Source organism: Apteryx mantelli, chromosome 1 (assembly GCF_036417845.1).
Source record: "Apteryx mantelli isolate bAptMan1 chromosome 1, bAptMan1.hap1, whole genome shotgun sequence".
Lineage (NCBI taxonomy): Eukaryota > Metazoa > Chordata > Aves > Apterygiformes > Apterygidae > Apteryx > Apteryx mantelli.
Window position 1 is genome coordinate 155,114,473 of NC_089978.1, and position 14,526 is coordinate 155,128,998.

The following is a 14,526-nucleotide window of genomic DNA, read 5'->3' on the forward strand; positions in this document are numbered from 1 at the left end:
GACTCACTGATATTAGATTACCACAGACTACAATGAATATTTCAAAGGCTTCACCCATAGACAGAAAAGCAGTCCAACAGGGCTAGTCTCAAAGTCTTCACAGAAATAGGCAATGCATGTGGGGAACAGAATTCCCTCTTAAAAATCAAGAGTATGTATGTACACCAGATTAAAGGAATCTGAGCACTTACACAGATCTTACAGCAACAAATTCAAGGGTCACAACAGAATTACAAAAACATTTGAACTTCCCACACAGCTTATTTTTCAACAAAAACACTTAAGCTACAAAAATACACTTCTGCCTCTGAAAAAGGCTGCTTGTTAAAGTAGGACTTCATCCTGGGCTTTGATTTCAGCCAGGCTTATGCTGTTTCTAAACCAATACGACAGCCTGAACATGATTTATTTTAATACACACTGAACTTGAATCCAAATCTGTATTTTGTGTCCTCAGCATATTGATTTATAGACAGCTTGAGCAACCAGTTATTTTAAGTAAGCTATAAAATTAGCACTGCTCCAGTTCTGGTGCTGCTGCTGGTTAACCCCTCCCCAGAGATTAGGGAGCATCCTGCTGCCACATGCCGCTGAGATCTGAACTGTCCGTCTTTGGCATGTTTATCCAGGTGGTGCCACATCCGCTCACCTCTCCCACTACCTCATGGACCAAGCTGGCTCAGGTTGCAGGTTAGCGCTGAGCTTGGTTTCGTCCAGGCTGGCAACACCTTCTGCTTTGCAGTGAGGGTGGAGGATGCCCTTGTAAAAAATCTTACCGTGGCACTATCCTATATCAGCTTCCCACAAGTCTCACTGCTTCGTCCATGCCTAAAAAGACGATGGGTCTTGCCACAGTGTGCAGTGATAGAGCTAGAGCAGCCGACTTAACCACAGCAAAACCCAAGCCCTGTATAGGTATAGCTCCTTCTGCAGTTTGGATCAAAGTTTGGTTGCTCAGCCATGCACTACCCAGATGATAAAATGCTTAGACTCTGCAGTAGCTATCCAGGCTGACTCTGCGATAGAGATTTGCACTTTCTTAGGCAAATGATAAAATTGCTCCCTGAACTGTCAGGGCATGTCTAAGAATCCATGCAACCAACATTGTCTAAAATAACTCATGCTTCCTAAGCCTTTTCAATTTTTGCTTTGAAAACACATATAATCACAACCTTGTGTCAACCTGTAGAAGCATAAGCACATATTTCAATACATGTTCTGTCCTGACAGAAGGTCATTTTTTCTTCTTTCCCTAACCTTCCTTTTACCTAAAATTTTGGAAATCTGCTCTTTGGATAAAGATCGTACCCTATCCAGTCCTAGTTCAGTGAGCAAACTACAGTAGAAGTGTCTTCCAGTCACAAAACAATACAAAGCTACTGCAAAGACACCCAACGGGCAATTTCTACAACTGTTCTTCTAAGAACAGTCTACACCTGTAAGGAGCAGAAAAAAGGGGGAGGAAATTGCACAAGTTTCTCTCCAGCTTTAATCGCAGTGGCTACAAAGGAAACACTGCAGTGAATTATTTCCTAGCATTGTACAACTTCAAGAGAGCATGTGTTGCCTCAGCCTCAAGCAATTCCCAGGTTTTCACTCAGTCACTGCTAGTCAACGACGCCAAGCAGCCTCAGCAATGCTCCAGGCACCGCGAGAAGCTCCCAGCTCCTCCTCTCACCTCTCCTTATTCTCAGCCCCACACCAAATCTTTCATTTTGCCAGCTCAGGTATTTCTAATGGGGAACTACACTGGTGAACTGATCCAGCTGAAGGATATCTGGGGAAGGAATGGGAGGACCAAGAACAGAGAGTATAGCATGTTTTCCACTCCCCAGCTGGGCTAGTTTCTTGATCCAGTTCACCATACCTGCACAAAAACTGTCGCAGGGTGGGAATGAGCAGGTGGAAGGGGGACTGTGCATGCTGGCACTACCTACAGAACAAGGGAATACATTCAAGTCTGAAAAAAACAGAACACTTCAAAAACCAAAAAACAGGTTCAGTTTCTGCACATCTACAAAATGAACTTCTAAGCACCAGATTACTTATCTCATGAAGAGCACAAGGAAAGGTAGGCAATAACAACAGTAGTGCACTACAGGAAGAAAAATAAATGAGCGTATGTGTATTCTTTATTTTAGAATATATAATTTTAAGCAGAAAAGTTTGACAACATTATTGAAAAAAAAATTATTCAAAAAGCAAAATATGCAAGTCAAATCACTTTAACTTGCAAGTTGCTGTGTTTCCAGACATTTCAATTCCACCTCGTTCCTTTCTTTAAATCCCTGCTCTGTGTGAGCTCAACACATACAAGAGATCCATGTGAGGAGCTCAAATTAAGGTGAAGAAGCAAGCTGCACCAGGCCAAGTTTTCCTGAATAGCCCTTCCTCTCAGAGAGATGATGAATAACTAATTCCCTGACAACCAGGGCAGCTCTCCACTTCTCATGGATACTTTGAGACAGAAGAGGTAGCCATGCACTGCAGAACAGTCCCACTCCTCCAGGACAAGTTCGGGAGTCAGCTCTGGGTGATCCCTTTTACACTCGTGAAGAAGGGATCTCCAACCAGGACTTCAGCCGTGTTTTATCTAGCGCCTTCTTCACAGCCTGAACTCTAGGAGATCAACAAGCCTTTCTAGCCTCTGCGGCAGACCTTTTGCTCTCTTAAAAGTGCTGCTTCTTGTTTCCTCCCCCATCTTCTCACAACTTCAAAAGGTCACCAAATGCCAAAAAGTCCCTTTTAATAGACAATTATGACATTTGGAGCCTTGTACAAGGCAAAGAAAGAAAAACAGAAAACCCACAAACCCAAGAAGGGATTTACCTAACACAAGATGTGCCATCTCCAGAACAGCATTACAAATTGAGAAAACAATAAACCCGAACAGGAGAGAAGGCCCAGCCAAAAACCTTCAAGTAAGACAGCATGAGGAAGCAGGTGAAACTTCAGACCACAGCACTAGCAGTCACAGGGCACATTGAATCTCTTCCACATTTGTTAGGGGCAAGAGATCTGTTGAAACAGGTTTGCGGAGACAACCTCGCCGCTCTCTCCTGGAAGCCGGTTTGTCACCACCAAGCTAGGAGGGAAACAGTTCCAGCACCCATTTAGCTGCCATCTGCGCTCCCACAGGAAGGTGCCTCAAACTTGTCAAATGGCCTGAATTAAAAAGAACAAGGGCATGCCCACGTCAGAAATGGCAAGAGCTGCCAGCATCAAGGTAACCACTTGGAGGATACTGGCCATCAGCAGAGCAAGACACTGCATATGGTTAAGCACAAGAAGCAGCCCCCCAGAATCCAAGTGTAACACTGCATTTGGATAACTCATTTTTGAAGATCTGTAGACCAAAAGAGAGGCTCTGAAAAATTTATAAATTGTTTAGAAAAAAATACCAGTCTGCAAGGCTTTGGAAAAAAAAAATTGTGGGGGGGTTCAGGTTACAGCGAATCTAGTTTCTGTTACTGGCCCTCCCTCTCTTAAACTGCTATTTTCCATTGCTTTTGTCAGGGGGAAAAACATGAAACATTATTAGCATGAACATGGCAGGTAAGACGTTGCTAGAAGATGACTAGGGGAAAAAAAAAAGGCAACCTGAAAGGAGGCACGTTCTGCACCCACCGAGCAGGTTAGCTCTGCACAGGTAGGCAGAGCAAAGGGAGACCAGGCCTCCCCACCGCCCCCCAGGGCCTGCACTATCCCTTGCGGCATAGGCAGAGCTCCCACACGAGCCTGGTCTCCTCTCAACCATGACCAGCCACCTGGCAAAGGAATCAGAGATATCAGAGTTTGAGAGGTTTGTATGTATTTTCCACGCGTTCATAGCTGGGACCAAACATTTCAGTAACCACTCCAGGGACCACACCACAGGCTCCTTTGAAAGGCTGGTCATTTCTGAGTGTCTAGTAGACACCAAACTTCTCAAAATGTGGGGGTTTTACCTTTTACTCTTGCTTAAAAGTACCTTCCATCCCACTTCACCTCCCTTTAGGAAAGCTGTGTTTCAGAAAACTCAGTTGGCAGCAGCTACTGTTGTGTCTCATTAGTGGCCCTGCATGCAGCCAAACGCACGGTGCTGTCAGATGTCACCCCAGAGACCTCAGCAGAGAGTTCAGGCTTTAAACAAGCTTTGGTAATGCAGCACTACATCTTGCACGCTCACTCATGTCCAAAAGAAACACAAGGCACGGATCTTCCCAAAATCCCCATCCGTGCTAGCTCACACACGACTAAGGATAGGACCAGGTGCTTCAGGAGCTTCTTCACCAAGACCTGCAGGATTTTCCTCATGACAATAGTGCTCAGAAAGCTGCTCTGCTCCTCGGTCTCCAAACACTTATCTGAGACAGGTTTGTTGATGATGATTTTTCCCTAAGAAGGAGTATTTCTTGTGTGGCTCATAATTAATTGGGGCATCTTAGACCAGAAGGTCTGCTTGCTCTGCCTAAATGAGCTTCCCAACTCATGACAACAAGCTTAACATTTGGCACGGACAAGGTTCAAAAGTTCACACACGCCTAGCTTGGTACTCGAAAACTGTTTTAACATAAGTGTAATGCTATACAGGCACAGAGTTACCTAGAAGTTTAGGAGGGCTAGAAGGCATCTACAGTATAGCTGTGCCCACTTTGGGCAATATAAGAACGTATCAGTTATATGTAGTTATTAGTTACAGTCAGAAGGGATGACTGACACTGATCTACTACACAAACAGACAGAGCCCTAACAGATTTTGAGGTGAAGTTAGAGAGTTTTAGATATAACATTAACAAAAATGTGCATCTGTGAACAGATATGCTCAAAGTAAACTATGCAGGGTGATCAAGGTTCAGGGTATCAGCGTAATTAGGTTTGAAAGGACCTCTGGAAACCATCTGGTCCAACCTCCTCTTAAAAGCAGGCGTGACTTCAAAGTAAAATCATGTCACTCAGGACTGAGAGAAACAGAAATCACTTTCAAAAGGAAGAATTGCAAAGACTATTCAATAGCTATAGGGAGGGGGAGCAGAATAAGACCTCGACATTTCAGCATCTCCAGAATAAAAACCAGAAGTTAGGATCTATCTTATTTAATGCTTTTAGTACAAACCAGAGTGCATTCATGAACCTGCAGTGTAAATACCACGCAAGAAAACAAAGACTTTAAGCAATTAGAACTGCAAATCACCCTTTGCAAAGTCTCAGGTCTTCCACCAGAAATATTCCGAACTCCCAGTCTTACTAACAAATCTATTATTGTACAGCATACAAGAGCAGCAGCAGCATCACTAGCATCATCTTTTGACCAAAGACCACACACCGAACTTATTCCCCCCTGCCTTGCTTCTCCAGGAGAATAAAGCACAGCATGTTTAGAAACACCACCTGTATTTCCTGGATACAGGCATACAAGGACACAGCTTCAGGGATTTTGCACCTTCTCTTGCTTTTGTACTTATGGTCATGTGCAGCAAATCATTCCAGTTTCTCAGTGTGACGCTCACTGTGGAGCCCCTCTTTGCAGTTGGCTAGGGACTTTCACAGCAACAAGGCCTGAGAAAAATACTCCATACAGCTTCTGTGCCTTTTCTCGCACAGCTGCATCGCAGGCAGTGCTTATGCTAATCCCTCCTGAACAGCCTTGTTGCTCTTGCCTTGCTACAGGGCAGCTTTCCGCAGCCGTCCTGACATTGGTGTAATGCTGATTAGTCCCGACACAATTCTGGTGCAGGCTTCCTGCCAGGCAAGGGAATGAACAAAATTGGTTTGCGCACAGGCCAGACGACAGCTGCAGTCACTCCAGCTCAAATCTGTTGAATGAAAACCGTTTCTTGTTTACCAAGATGAGGCTAAATTAGCCCAGCATGAGACAGAAGGGCAGAGCAAATCCTAAAAGGCAGCTACGCCAACCTAGTCCGAAGGTGAGAGACGTGGCTTCATCAGGCCACCTTGCTTAGACTCAAGTAAGGCACAGGGCAAGCACAAGCCTTCTGCAAAGTGCACCCACCCCAGGCAGCTGTTTTAAAAAGGGGGGGGGGGGGAGGAGGAGGAGGGGAAATGCCCTCAATTTTCAGAGCCAGAGTGGCAGTGTATAGTTGACTTTGAGCATATTTTTCACCTTCTCTCCCTTTCCCTCCAGCTCTAGGAACAGAGAAGCCTTCAGCCCTAGTTCTCTCAAATCAGTGGCAGGCTCTGTTCCCACTACTTCTTTTTCCTCCTATTCTGAACGATGCCAAAAGACTGTAATCAATCTATATTTATCCAACTAAATTAAGCTTTATACTGCTGCTCAGTACCATAATATATAAGTATCTTATCAAGCACATAGGCATCTCCAGCTTGTTGCCAGAGGAAAATCCAACATGCTTTTTAAAGTCACTCGGGTGTATATTTGGGGACAGGCGGTCTTTAGGGGTAAAAACAGTAAGACTGACAGTATGCTGTTAAGTCCATGGAACACTAAAATTAGGATGCGCCAAGATTGAGAGAAGCAGTGTAAGTAAAGGCTCATTTAGATGACTGCTGCTTTTGGTTTAGAGATGGGGAAATAGGGAAAGGAAGAACAAGAAAGTTGAGAAAGATTCAATCTGAAAAGAAGAGAAGAAACCAAGCTATTTTTCAACAAGGTGCTTATCTTCCTCATTCACCTTTCCTCTGTTTTGGCTAAAATTACACTATGCTTAGCTTCAAAAGTTGCCCAAATAGCAAAAAGTTAAGGGGATGCCTTATCTTGTTTGTTCATGTACAACAGTAGTCTGAAGGAAAACTTCTGTCATTGCTTAAACACACTCTTCCTTCTCCCCACTCCCTTGGGAGCATCTTGGGCTAGTATGGTCTTGCTCTCCACGTGCAAAAGATACTCACCAACTTCAGAGTTGCTCCAAAGAGCATCTATAAAGCTACCAAAGTTTCTAGAATAAGATGCCTTTGTCAGCATGCTGTCAGTAACACCTACGTACTTGTATCAGCTATAATGTTTGTTTTTAAAATGCAGAGGATATTGTTTGGAAGGTTTACAGCTTAAGAGTCATCCATTGATTGGGTTTGAAGCATCATCTCAGTTTTCAGAATGATGCAAAGACATCTTGACATGAATTACAGCATCCATCATATTCCCTGAGGCATCACACGCAGAGTCAACACTTGTATGTGAATTGCTTTCACAAAGTTATCTTTAGCAAAGCCAGTATTACTCAGGCTCTTACAAAATGAATTTAATGAAAGAGTCATATTGCTGAGTTCTCCAGCCTTTGAAAAACTTTAAACCCATATCAAGAAGTGGATTCAGGCACCATAAGATTTTTCTTGTGTGTATATATATATATGAAGTCTGTCTTCTGGCACTTGCAGAGTTTGCTGGTCACTGATTGGGGGTTTATGGACTCATTAGGTAACTTCTCCTTTGGTCTGAAAACTCCTCAAGCACCTCCATTTCTGCAGGATGCTCCTTCCCATCCCAGTTCCAGCCTGAGCAGCCAGCAACATGGATCCTGCCCAAGCTCAGCTTGAGTTCAGGCATCACTTTGCCTAGTTTTTAAGTCCCTGCATGGCTTGATCCAGCAAGCAAGCTTCATGTGTTTTATGAGCACAGCATCCTCACAAAATGCAGTTATAGCTACTTTCCAAGAAAATCCCTAGGGTCAGCTTTAACATAGCTTAAAGGTAAAACACTTACTTTCAGGCATGAAAGGTCTGTGTTCAACTACATTTTTGTGCTCATTGGAGTGGGGTAGAGATTGGGTTTAAATTTCCTTCTCCCACCTCTCAGAAAAGGTGGTATCAGCTGAAGATGGCTTATTCTGCAGAAAGGAAATGCACTATTAGCCCGTGGGAGGAGATATGCAAGAAGAATCACAAAATTTGCAGTCAGCACATAGACACTCCTGGACTGTGCTCCCTGCTCGATTCCCACACACGGGACCTCCTAAACAGCCCTTCGATAACTCCCAAGAGCAGGGGCTGCAATCCAGAAAGCTGTGCAACAGGCTCCAGAGGTACCTTGACACGTGATGTGTCTAGCCAGCAAGGAGAGCCCAGAGACTAAAGGAAGCTAAAGAAAGATATTCCTTCAGTTTATAGGCTTACTTCATCTGTCACTTACCACACTCCAGAGGGATATGCCACCTTAATTACAAAGTCCATTAATAAAGCTTCCCCCCTCCCCCCCCCCCCGTTAACAGTCCTGATTTGGGTCCCAGAGGTTCTTAAACAGCGGAAAGAGCAAGGAAAGAAAAAATTCGTCTCTTTGTTAATCTCATCTGAGATCACAGGAAGGAGGAGTGAGGTGGGGAAAGGAAACTGTCTTTGAAAGAGTGGAATGGAAATGCATCAGTTAAGCTTTCTTATTAGTGGCTAGAGAACAACTGCTTTACATACCTCAAACATAAATGAGTCAAACATGAAGTTTTATTAATCAATTTATTTTCTTAAATCCTACTCCTTTTGAAAAAGCTGTCCCTCCTTTTCACACTGGTATGGTGTCGAGTCTTTGGACAACCAGAGCACCTTGACTAAAAAGGTAATCTTTTTCCATTTTAACAAATAAAGTCCTTATCAAAAGGATTTTGGCAGCTTTGACAATAAACAGTATATTCCAAATATCTGGCTACCTACAAAACAAGAAGGCAAGTCACACTTTGCAAGACAGAGGCCTCAATATTACAACAAGGTTCCCGAGGCTACTAGCTGCTAGTTCATCATCCCAGCAAGGAACTCGCATGGAAATGCTTCCAAAATAAGAAATTTAGGTGAACTCGTTGCTGGTTAATCTTAGGCTTAAGTCTTTCCCAGTAAGAAAATGGAAGAAATTGATACTTCTCACTCCTGTTCACAACAGCTAGATGTAGAACAAAGGAACCTTGCATTTAAAGTCATTGTCGAAGATTTGGGCAACTCAGTGCAGAATGATGTGGCTATGAATAAATTGGCCTCAGGTCCCAATGAAAACAGATTTCTCTCTCAACAGCTATTTCATTCAATAGACAGCTTTTACAAAAAGGGAAAAGAAAGTCAGTCCTACTGATGATGGTAAGAAAGAGAAAACATTGTTAAAAGGCAGCTATGGACACAACAGTGGGGGGAATACAAAGTGAACCTGAATATGTCTACGTACTAACAAAACAGAAATATAACTAATTTTAAATTCAGAATTTATGCCATTGACAGTATCTCTGAAGTCTCCAGCTTCACTTCCAAAACTTATTTTGTTTATAAAAAGATAAGCATATCAAAGACTGAAGGAGATTTTAAGCACATTAAGATGAACATCAAAAAAACCCCTAGTTTCTGGAACAGTAATTTCGCTTTCCTAACAGCAGCAGAATGGGAAGAAAGACCAACTCTTTTAGTAGTCAGTAGCCATCACTAAATAGTTCAGTAAATTTACTGTGACAGAGTTATTTGCTGCACCACTGCTGGAAATTCATCTCTGCTAAAACATTATTACGGAAGACGCTTAGCAGAAATCTCAGCTCTGACGCAGGACAAGCGGCACGTTTGTTGTTCCACCATCCCGTGGAGAACAGGCAGCGAAATGAGTTTCTGTTAATCACTTCACTAAGGTATTCCCTGCGACTAGGTTGCACAAGTCACCTTCAAATCCGTCATCACCCCAAGTGACTGGCTACCATCACTGCAGGTCTCAAACGAAACTTCGTAACATGCTGCATACACTGATCGCAGTTATGCTGCCGTGTAGGGTGTGATTAGCTGGCTATACCCCATACGCATTTGTAAGGTTCCTATGGAAAATACTAGTGATTCTAACATTGCCTCATTGGCACACAAGGCTTAGCCAAGTGCCAGATCAGCAAATACCTGACTTGGTACTGGCAAAGTCATTGGGGGTGTTAGAAGGGCATCAGGGTCTCCAGAGCAGAGGCAGGCAGGCAGGCAGTTGGCTGGCTGGAAGAAGGCAATCCAGAAAATCCAGGAGGGTAAAAAATAAATAAATAAATAAATAATAATAAAAAATAATAATAATAATAATAATACACCTAGTCTCTTTTCGTTCCTGTTCACTTATTTTTCCTCGACTTTGCAACTTTGTTGTCCACATTTCAGGTCTGCGATTTTTTTAAAATGTATATTTACCATAAGCTGATTTACAACAGAGAAGATCTTGAGCCACGCAACAGACCTGAGACACTCCCCCTTCTCCAGGATGGATAACCTAGACACGAGGGCACTAGGGCATTGCCTCTGTGCCAAACCCACCATCCCCTGGATATCCTGGGGGAAGCTCAATAGTGAAGAGGAGGGGGCAGGCTGTGCGCGACAGGCCACTCTTGCACGACCAGTGCTCATCAGGAAGGCTCCCGACAGCAGGTGGACAGCAGGTGAGAGCACCAGGACCCCAAGGAGCCTCCAAGCACAGGCATCAGGTACTGTCATGAGCCAGAGCTCAGCTGCTGACCCAAGGGCAGAGTCCGCCACTGAGAGCAGCTAACTCACCCCAAAGCATGATTGGAAATGCACATACGCTGCCACAGTTTGTTGCTTTGCTGCCGCCCCTTCTCCATCCCCAATGGTTTATTGCCATTTCTAACCCTACTGACCTCAGGTCAATTTGTAGGGCTGCCACCTTCCCTTCTGTCCCTCCCAAACCATCTCTGTCACAGCTCCATATTTCTGTATTCTGTTTTTCCTTTTGTTTGACAACTCTTACAAAATGCATGTGACTTGAGTCACCAACTGTACTACTAATGAACAGAAGGAAAGCTCGCATTATGCGATTAATGATCTGATCTTTGCTCCTCTTTTGTGACAACCTCATAACTGCCCCTTTCAATAATCTAAAAACAAAACAAAAAAACAAACAAAAAAACCCACCCCACACTCAAACATCCAGAAAATTGCTAAAATAACCATTCTTCTGTTTTGTGTGTCCTCAAGTGTTATGCATACAGATGCCTTATTACCCCAGAGCTTTTTGCACTACGAAAGCAGATTTCAGACCGCTGTTATACTACAAGGCTTGAGCATGTTTTTAGCAAGGGCAATGCTTTTAAACAGTGATCACGAGCGCCAAGAGGTCAAGGTCCAAGGAAGGAGCATGCCTGCACTCAGCTACTGCTCGCCTTGCTTTCCAGTGGAAACTGGTCACTTTCACCAGCGTTAGTGAGATAACGGGCAGCTCCTGAACCTGCTGCCCAGCCGAAATCATGCAGAGGAAAGGGGAGAGTCTGCTTGGGATGGACACCTGGAGAGCAGGAGAGGGGCCGCTCCAGTCTCCCCCGGCTGCCGGGAGGGTGGAGAGAGACGCAGCACGAGGCAACGCTGCAAAACAGCCCGGCTGCAAGAAAAGGCTCATGCTCATTCGTACACAGCAAAAATCAATCATGCACAAGGCAAAACCGCAGGAGACCCAGGCCCCATTAGTTCCAGCGCTCAGAGAACTGCTGGGTGTTTGCTTTAAATATGTATTATTTCCTCACAACAGCAGTTAACATACCACTTATTACCTCTGCTGTCTGACAGGAACACATACATTGAAGGAGGTTTGTAGTTTGCATGCAAGTCACCTATAACTATCTATTAGAATCGCACATAAAAAGTGTTCTGCAATTTAAGTTGACTCTGATAAAAGGAAAAAAAAAAATCCACTTGCAAGCAAAACAAAAAGCTGTTTCTGGGGGGTTCCTCTCCATCTTTTAGCAACCACTGTTTTCTAATCACAGCAGCCACTAACCCTCAGAATATATGCTTCCGCTTAAAGAGAAAATATTGCAAAGAAAATGAAAGAATAAATTGGAAATTGAAGTTGCAATAACGATAGCAACTGCCACTAGAACATTTTCTGTGCCCTTCTGCCTTGTATTTAGCAGGTTTCTATTCCAGTGTAACCATAGAAACAGCAGTGAAGGGTCTCATTTAAAAGCCTTCACTTCAGCTGGTAGGTTAAGTTATGAGACTGCAGTGGGCTAGAATATTAAAAACATTCAAACAGCTCAAAAAAAGAAAAGAAAAAAAAAGCTCAATTTGAATGGGAACTGTATGACTGTATTGTAGGAGACAGACATCTGTGGAGTAAACAGCCACAGTGCCCCGCAAGTAAATTGGCAAGGGGAAGCCTGACACATGCAGCCCTAGAGCAAACAAACCCTACTGACAGAGGTTACCAAAATCAGGCTCAATAAACAGGTTAAGAACACAAATCCCAAACTGCTTAACATGCTGTGTCACTAAAAACTGAAACCATATGTTTCCTTAGTTGTCATTTTGTTTAACAGAACAGCAAAAAGACTGAATGACTAGTGAAAGTCCTCAGTAATACAGCAACTTCACTACAATTGGTCATGCAACCAATAAATTGAATAACCCATATTTTACTTAATCCTTCAACATAGGATATTATTCAGTTCTGGATCATTATCCTGCTTTAAAGAACTATGAAAAAGCACACATCATCCTTCTATCTTAAAAGAAATCTAGCCACAGGAATAACTGAAGAGAAAGCATGTTGGTTTGGGATAGCCAACCAAACACATAGCTCAAGTAGACTATGCATGTCAGAGGGAGCACTTAGGAGAAAGAAGTTTTAAAATCTCTTTTTTAAATATATATATACATATATATATATATATATATATATGGATCAGAACTGTGTACCTAGACACACTGTATCTATGGAATTACGCACTTCTCAACAAAATTAAATAACTAAAGCTTCTGTTGCCTTTGACACATTAGCAATAAGACTCATCTCAAAGTGTATTTAAAGACAAGTTCAATTATCCAGTGGTAGCTTTTTAAAACATTGTACTGCAATAACCAACCACACAAGAAAGGTGGAAACATTCATGTAACCTCAGCCACAAGGGAGAGGCCTACGTGTAACAGAAAAGCACAGTTTCCCCATTTTTACGAATAAACAAACATAACTTTTAAGCAATTATTTCTGATTTTATAAAAATATATGTAAACTAAAGAATACCTACATAATCTTTTGGTAGTCATCTGTACAATTTACTATCTTAATACAGAAGAAACATTGAAAAATTTGAAGTGGTTACAAGAATTACAGGATCTCTGTGAGGTAGTATCAGAGATCAAGCAGGATATAGCATGAAGCTTCAGTAACCATCTAAATACATTTGTTTTAGGGAACAGCATTTACTGTCCTTAAAGCAGCTATGATCTCCTCCATTTCTCATCCACGTCACAGCTCTGCAGGCTACGGCTGGGGAAGAAGAAAGACCAGATGAATACTGTACTCCCAAACCTGCCCTAGGATCACCTGTCAAGTATTTAGCAAAGATCAAACACATCCCCTATTTTTTCTTACAACTTTAATCATTACAATTTCACTGGTCCGCTTATTCAATATCAGTTTCTATTGCTCAAACACACTGTCTAGTTTGTCGTATTCGCATGCACTTTAACTAACCCTGAGGCTTTCTCACCACAGATCACTGTTTTTTGCTTGTAGATTTTCAGGAGAGCTCAGGACCCCACAGCTCCCAGCAAAGGTATCCCTGATGAGACAAGTAACTTGGAAAAGACAAAGTCCTTTTATGTCAGTCACCTTCAACAGCCTCAGAGCTGCCACGAGAGCTTCAGCATTACCATCTTTGCGTCATTAGAGAAATTGAAGCAAACGCAGGCCCTCACCACTTCCAGCTCTGCACATCTAACCCTGAACCAGCACCACTGACTGCTGCGCTGTTGGCAGCAGGAGACTACACATGGCCCACCGACAAGGTTTATACTGCCTAGAAATAGACACCACTTATCTGTGCTTTTAGGCAATTTGGGCATTATTTCAAGAGAGGAACTGACATTTTCTATTTCCTATATTCCTGTTGCTCTAAGCAACTGCATAACTAATGAGCTGATTTACTTTGCTAACAGTTCTATGAAAGGATCTCTGACTTTTCTGTTTCAGATTTTCACATTCATTTTGACTGATGAGTTTCATTATTATTGCAAAGCCCTGTACTTGTTTTATTTACAGATGGTAAATGACGATGCATTCGGGTTCGCATATTAAATTTTCATGTTAAACATCTGTGAGTTAATTACAATATTAAAGTCTCCACAAGCTCCACCAGATTGCATGCTAGGCTAGTGATGCTTCATAGAGGGTTTCGGTCTTTCTTCTGTTAAAAATCCACCTGGAGGATGGGGAGGATATGGGGGAAAGGAAGCAAGAAGTACTTGCTTGAAACAGCTTAGCAAAACTGTTGCTAATTTCACAGGCAAAAGAAGTTTTAAATATCAGAATGGTAGAAATCTTTCTTTGAATGAAGACAGGCTTTAATATGCACTGATTCTTTTGATTTAAAAAAAAAAAAAAAGCACACTCTAGCATTTAAGTTCCCAAACTTCCAAGAAAAAAGTGCTTGCACACAGAAGAAAGGAAGGGGAGAATGAAAGCCATGAAAACTAACTTGAAAAGTATGATGATGAAAAATATTTAATTACCTCTTTCTGAAAGAGGGTTCCCATAGCTACCTTACCAAAGGTGGCTTACAAAGGGATAATTGTGGGGTTTTCCAGATGTTTGGCCAGCAACTTCCTCTTAGCAGAATACTGTTCATT

General features: G+C 42.6%; 1 protein-coding gene across 1 annotated transcript in view; it reads right to left on the bottom strand.

The window, feature by feature from the left end:
- Nucleotides 1–14,526, bottom strand: part of DENND5B (DENN domain containing 5B) — a 127,840-nt gene that overhangs the window by 78,290 nt on the left and 35,024 nt on the right. The window lies entirely within an intron of this gene.